General features: G+C 29.2%; 1 pseudogene; it reads right to left on the bottom strand.

The window, feature by feature from the left end:
- Positions 1 to 3,231: 3,231 nt before the first annotated feature.
- On the bottom strand, positions 3,232 to 6,771 carry LOC101502584 (disease resistance protein RPM1-like; annotated as a pseudogene).
- Between the last annotated feature and the right edge of the window lie 1,279 nt (positions 6,772 to 8,050).

Raw genomic sequence — 8,050 nt, 5'->3', positions numbered from 1 at the left:
TACAAACATAAATTTAAATAGTTCTCTAAAAGTTTAGCAAGCTCCATATGTATAAATAGTAATCATAAAAACATTACAATTCATTTACCATTTACAATTTGGTATAAAAAATGAATTTAAATTTTATCACAATGATAAATTAGAAGATGAAGAAATAATAATAAGTATGACAATGCATAAGGATAAAATAATAATAAAAATAAAATAATAAGGTTATAAATGGAAGAAAATGTAAAAAGTTATAAGCTATAAGTTCAAACGTTACTTGAAATAGCATATCAAAATAAGCAATAAGCTGGTGAGAAAAACATGTTTACCAAACACATCTCTTTTAATTCAACAAACTTATAAGCTAGTATATGTGTATGACATGATTTATTTAATTTGAATGAATATTTTGCTAAATTTAGTGAAAATAATTTTTTTAAAAGAATATTTCCTTGTGAAGTATTTAAAAGAATACTTATCCAAATGACATGATTTAACTATTTTTAGAAAACAAAAATAATAAAGATATTTTAGAAAAGCCATAATGTTAGTTAGTGAGAAAAGCCATATAAATTTGGTTATTAGGTTAGGTTAACAACACAAAAGAAAGAGAAAAAAAAAGTATAAATCCTAATTAATAGCTATTGTAGGTTAGAAAAAAGAAAATAAATAGTGAATCCTAAATAGTGCGCGAGAGGGCAAAGAAACAAAAAATTTGCTCCGATTTCGTTCAAATTTTAGTATGTCATCTCTATCGTTGAACTTGACTTATTTATATATTCTATTAATATTTTTACTTTCTCTTCGAGCCAATTTGATAAAACTTTTGATTTTGAAATGATGACTTTTTGATGCAAAATTTATGTTTATAAATTAAAATATTGAATTTTATGGTAAAATTGTTACTAATCAAAAACTGATTTTTAGTAACGGTGTTTCACATTTTTATTATTTTAGAAATCCTTTTAAGTTTAAAAGCAAAATTGTGATATGCTATTTATTTTCTTAGAAATGTTCTTGATTTTCTTATGATATTAATATAGAAACTTATTTTGATTAGAAAAAATGTTTATCTTATCTATGTCAAAGATTAATTTTCATCTGATAGAAGTCATTGTAAACGCTAGATCGTGTTATAATTAATAGAAATTATTATTTGCTACAAACTCAATTTTTAATTGGTTAAAATTTTATGTTGTAGTAGCTTGATTGTTGAAGAAATTTTTAGAAATCTTATTGATGTTAAGAATAATAATTTTTCCATAAATGATAAATGTGTTGAAAGTTGTTGTTATAGTTATTTCTTTTAGAAGATTAAAGTTATGATTTTTATGAGACAATTGTGTGGTGGTTATGTTGATTTATAAAATAATAATAATAATAATTATTATTATTATTATTATTAATATTATTGATTAATATTTCTTTAAAATAATGTAGTAATTAAAAAACTGTAAATTTTAACATATTATTGATTAACATATTAATTTTAATAGATTATTTGGTCTATCATATAGACCATAAATGATTAATGGTTAATATATTGCATTGACTTTATACTTATAACTACATTTTAATGCATATATATTTTTTTACAGAATACTCTTTTTATTCTATTTTCTCATGATCTTTAATGAATGAAATGTAATATAAGACATTAAATTATAAATCGGTTGATCAAATAATTAAATTTTTTTTTATCAATTTTAAATCTTATTCATTCATTAAAATATAACTAAAATTTTAATATAATAATTCAATGAATAAAATTTAATATATGAATTAGTTGCAATTACGTTCTCCAAAATATTATCAAATGTGTATTTATAAACTCATATATAATAATTACTCAAATAAACTCACTTAAAAAAATATACTTAAAGTCTATATATCCCGCGCGGGTGTTAAATATTAGTCCACATGTATATAAAAGGGGCATGCTCCTGTTTTCACTTTTTTAATTAAAGACCTGGAAAGCAAAGTGAGTTGTTTGAGGCTGTTGATTCTCATTTTCATTCATTTTCTTAATTTAGTTTTTTTTTTTTAATTTCTCACTAGGAACACCTTTATCTTCAAATTAATTACTAGTCTTGTTATATTTAACAACATGTAACTTTACTTTATGTTTTTATTTATACTGCAACTTGTTTTTATTTTGTTCTTTTTTCTAAATCCAAAAGTTGCAAGTGCTATTAGTGACTTGCTATTTTTCATTTCTTTATAAGAAAATGTAAATCACAAATTTTAATTGCATCATGTCATTTTGAAGTTATAGTAGTTTATACAAAGGCTTCTTCAAATGTATTTTTTTTTTTTTTATGTTTTTTTATTTTTGTTTTGTTAAAGTAATTCATAAATTCTTTTACTTTGAAGTGATCTGAAGTTAATACCCCTAAAACTTGTGATTAAGTTGTAGTTATAATATGAATGATCTTCGTGTTGTTCTGAACTTTGAATGAGAAAGCTTCTTAATGAAGAATTGCATATGTATATATTTGTATAATTTATGCAATTTTTTTTATTGGTAGATGAGATGGTAAATACCACACGAAACTAACACACATAATTACAAGATGTTCAACCTAACAATATCGATATTTGTCAATTGAACTACGACTTAAGAACAATTTTATGCAATTTATTATGTATGACTTAGTTGTTTGGTAGTTCCAAATTGAAGGACTAATTAGTCCTTGACTCTCTCGAACTTTCTCACCCCTTCTATGTTTCTGCATTCGGGTTTTTACAGATTTCAGTGCAAATAATATCTTTTCTCTTTGATCAACAACATATCATAATGGCTTTTGCAAATTTGAGTTTATTCAACATGAATGTATTTTCTATCTATTGAATTTTGTATTGAAGTCAGTGATATTTTTTATCTATTGTTTCCTATCTTTGTATGAAATATTGTCATGCCTAAATGGTATTGACTTCTTCTGCAAGAATTAGTAATTAGGTCCAAATGTTACAACTGCCTTAAATAAACGTATGTTATGCTATAGTATATGTATGTTATGCATCCACATTAGATGTCCAAATATTTCCATTACAGCATAGTATATCAAGATAAAAGTAAGTTAACTAATCATGGTATAAATTTTGATATATAAATAATTGGCGGTTGGGAACCCAAGAGTTAGATTTCAAGAATTTAGAAAAAGAACACTAATATTTAAAAAAAAAGTAAGAAATAATATGAGAATATATTACATAAAACTTGATTTTTCTTACGCCAATACAGAATAGAAACATGTCACATACATAATACACTACAATTATTACAAATAACTCCAATATCAAATGAAAAGCAACACTTTAGAGATTTCATACACCATAACTATATAATAACAACAAGACATATAATTCTTTATTCGGAAACATAAGCACCAAAGTGTTGTCTCAAAGTCCCTGTGGAGAATCTAAATTTGCCATTGCACATGAAATTGAAGCCAAACACCTAGCAAATTATCACTGTGAAAGTTAGACTCTTTTGAAATGAAGGGATTACAGCAAAATTGGTGATGGTGTGTTAAAATAATAAAGCATACAATATAACAAAATAAAGCTCTTCATGACTCATGAACATCAAACATTCTAATGCCTACAGAAATACAAATTAAAACGAAAAGTATAATGTTAGAAACTGGTACCAGACATATAAACTTAATGGTAATAATTGACTTTTACACAAATAATTGAAGAGCTTGGTCTCTCACAATTAATTGCCAAAAAAACATAACGGTTGCCTAATATAATAACTGCTGCTTAACTACTGCCTAATAATAATAATTAGAGGTCTAACATATTAGTACCAACAATAAGTTTTATCAAGAAAAAAAAGCACACCTTTTTCTCCCGGATGTGATAAAACATGATTTCTAAGTCCTCGAGTTTCGAATAACATCTCCATCATTTGAAGAAATTTCTATACAGGACACATTCTCCCTGATCTGATACCAACATTCCTCAAGAGAAACCTGCTTCACAAATCCAACTCTCATACAATTCATATAGAGAACTTCAAGCTTCTCTAAGTATTGTATGCCAGTGGGCATACGCTCCATACCACAGAGCCACATTAAATTTAGTTTTTTGAGAAAAGGGAGTGCTCCTTTGTCGATAATAATATATCTCAATTCATCGATACCAACAATGTGCAGTTCTTTTAGTTTTTGAAACCATCCATCTTGAAAATGAAAACTTAAACCTTTATAAGCTATACCGCATATATAGAGGATCGACAAGTGTTGCAATTTTTTCAGTGATTGCATTGGATCATTAGTTAAATTGGAATAATACAAACTCAACACAAGAAGATTTTGAAACTCTGGAATCCACTCTGGCAACTTTTGTAACTTTCCAAATAGAGTAAGTTTTTGAAGCATAGGTCGTGTTGGAATCAAATGCAAATCAAGTACATGAGATGTTTTTGCTTCGACACTTAGTTTCTTTAAGTGTTTCATTTCATTGATTGAAGAAGAAAGAATGCTCCCATGTTCTCCCTGAACATTTTGCAACTCCAAGTCCCTTATGTGCTTCAGCTTTCTTAACCCTATAATTACCTCTACAACTCCATCCATACCTAAATCAACATCACGTAGTGTTTGTAGCAATTCCATCTCTCCAATACCATCCTTCAATTGAATCAAAGATAGCTCAGAGCCGATTAGATGTCGTAGCTTTCTAAGCTTGCTAATCTCCTTTGGCAACTCATAAACATTAGTATGCCTTACATTCAAAGTCTCTAGGTTCTGGAGCATGCCAATGGATTTTGGGAGTTCATTTAGAGATCCATTCTTGAAGCTTAAATATTTCAAGTGGACAAAACTTCCCAACATTTTAGAAACATTAAACAAGGGTGCAAATTCAAAATCAAGAACCTTCAACAACCTGTATTTCATAAGAATTCTCCTCGTAAAGCCTATGGCTAGTTGGATATTTTTATTATCTCCAAAAACATGCTGTGACCTGATATTTTCATAATCTCCAAAAACAAGCACTGACCGAACATGCGAGTTTTCAATATGCACCACAAGATCATCAGAAATGGTTCTTATTGATAGGCGCCGAATTATTCCACTAGAGGATGAATGATCATCTTCACTAATAATATGCTTGCAAAAATTTAAATCCTCAAATTTTTCAATGATCATCTCCCGTGTTAGATCATGAACACGACAACTTTTAGCTTTGCCATCAAATTTAATTAAAGATACTTGCACCAAGCTTCTATGGATCAATTCTGTCAAATATCCTTCTGCAACTTCTTCCAAACTCTTCCCTCTTTCCTGTTTCACAAACCCTTCAGCTATCCACTGTCGAATCATTCTCATCGATTTAACTTCATAATCTTCTGGATATATTCCAAAATACAGCAAACATGACTTTAGATGGTAAGGCAAATCATCGTAACTTAAGCCTAAAATTTCTTTTATCCCTTTGTCTTTATTTAGCTCTAAACTTAGATTTTCACTAAATTTGTTCCACTCAAACACATTTCTCTTTTTCGTAGACAAAAGTCCACCAATGGTAACAATTGCTAGTGGTAAACCCTTACATTTTTTAACAATTTCATTAGCTACATCAATGAGCTCTTTAGGACAACACCCATCATCATCAAAGCTAAATGCCTTCTTATAGAACAACTCCAAAGCTTCTTTATCGGTTAAAGGTTGCAACTCAAGCACTTCAATGAAAGAAGACTTTTTACAAGACTCCGCAACTTCCAGGTTCCTTGTTGTGATAAATATCTTACTTCCATTTTTATTATCAATTACAGCATATTGAATATGATCCCAAAAATCTTCACTCCAAACATCATCAAACACGACAACGTACCTCTTTTTCTTCAAGTTGTTTCTCACTTCAGTGGTTAACGACCTTTGATCCATTTTAGAAGGATCTCCGCCTGTTTGTTTTAAAATGTCCCTCAACAAGCCTTCTGGAGTATAAGATTGAGACACTATGATCCATAGACGACAGTCAAAGTGTCCAATGACATCCTTGCTATTATAAACTTTCTTGGCTAGAGTTGTTTTACCCTGCCCTCCCATTCCTACCACAGAAACTACGGTGCGCTCTTCCCTTCCCTTTACCAACCAATCAATCAACTTTTGTGTTTCTTTTTCAAAACCCACAACTTCAGCTTCCTCGATGTAAAGAGCAGCTTCTCGAAGGGGGTGACATTTCGCATTCCAGCTTCCTCTAGAACTGTTTGATCCTTGTTCAGAAAAATATCGAAAGCCATAACTTTCACTTCATTCCTTGATCCCACGAAGAGATGATTTAATGTCTTGAATTTTAGACGCTATTTGATGGCGCATGATTAATGTTGGGATGAACTGACCAATCTTATGGTGTAAAGCTGCACATCCAAGATGACGAGGCTTCTGTGCCAAATAGATCATATACTCATCCACGATATCTTCTATGCGGAAAGCTGCTTCCCTAACTTGTTTCACCCATGTTTTGATCTCTTCCCTGTTGTTGTCTCCATTAGCTGCAGCTCTTTTATCAGCATCCTTAAGGAAGGCTTGGATGATTTCCAGTTCATCTTTAATGTCTGAAAATTCCTTGTGAACACCTTTGATCAGTTTGGCTTCTTCTCTTAACAGCGGAAGCAGTTGGTCAATAGCAAAAGACACTGCCATTTCTGCCATTTGAATCAAATTGTGATTATTTCTGTTTTGTGAGATGAAGATTTGTTAAGTGAAGCTTTTACAATGAGAGGAAGATGTTGAGTTTATCACAGAGAAAAGAATAAGGCTAGCAAATATCAAGCACAATGCACAATTATTTCCGCTGCATTGCCTTTTTATTCGCGTACAATGCTGTGGAGAATATACTTTCCTACAAAAAACAGTTAAAGCAATATATGACATGTTTATTACACTTCATTTTCTTAATCATATAAAGCTTTGAATTTGGCTCTTTTTTTTATTTCACTCTTGGAATACCTTTATCTTCAAATTAATTACTAGTCTTCGAATATTGATATCTTTATCTTCAAATTAATTACTGGTCTTCGAATATTGATATCATATATGCTTTCCTTTCACACAAATCAAAGTTGAAAGAACTTGAAACTCTTCTTTTGTTACACTTTATTCTTAATTATAAAGCTTTATATTTGGCTCTTTTTTTATTTACTTTTTATTTCCCCATAGGAACACCTTTATTTTCAAATTAATTGTTGTTGAAACATAGAGTATAGTTAGAGCTGTCAAAATGGGTTAACTGGAATAGGCCAACCTGCTCAGCCTACTAAAACAAAGGGTTTGGGCCTAATAATTGTAATCTGAATTTTTCCGGGACTTGCCGGTCCAAATAAACTCGTTACCCATTCAAATTAGCTCGTATGGGTACTGGATAGTCCGCAATCCGCGTAACTAATTTAAAAAAAAAAAATAGTAAAATTGACCCCAAAAAAAAGGTCCGAAAGATATCAAACCCAGTAAGATATATATATATATATATATATATATATATATATATATATATATATATATATATATATATATATATGTGATTATCTTTTGTGATATAATTTTATTTTAGTTGGTTATATATTTTTAACAATCAATTTCTTTATTTTTCTAAGTGAACAATCATCCAAAACTTTGGAAAATGTGAACATTGCTCAAGGAGTCTAAAAACACTTATTTTAGAGTCACATTAGAATTATGTAGCATTCTATTTGAATTTGGTTTGAGTTTGAGTTATGTTATATAAATCTAAATTCATTTGTGTTATGCTAGATAAGTTGAACTTTTGGATAAGTTGAACTTATTTTAATTTGTGTGTTGTTTTGAAAATTTTGAATTGAGTTTGTGTTAATTGAAAAATTCAAACTTAGTTTGTGTATAAAGAGTAACCATAATTTTTTTTTAAATGAGCATTCAAATTGTTTCATATTTAATGCATAAGTAGTATACCATATTTTTTTAACTGGGCATCAAGGAAAATTTTTATATTAAAAGAATTGCAAAGAAATTAAAAATACAGTGAGTCAAAAAAAAAAATTATAAAAAGGTTACCCGCCCAGTCCGCAACCCGTCTA

This window comes from Cicer arietinum, chromosome 5, assembly GCF_000331145.2.
Source record: "Cicer arietinum cultivar CDC Frontier isolate Library 1 chromosome 5, Cicar.CDCFrontier_v2.0, whole genome shotgun sequence".
NCBI lineage: Eukaryota > Viridiplantae > Streptophyta > Magnoliopsida > Fabales > Fabaceae > Cicer > Cicer arietinum.
Note: the sequence above shows the minus strand (reverse complement) of the source record. Positions and strands in the feature narration are given on the sequence as shown.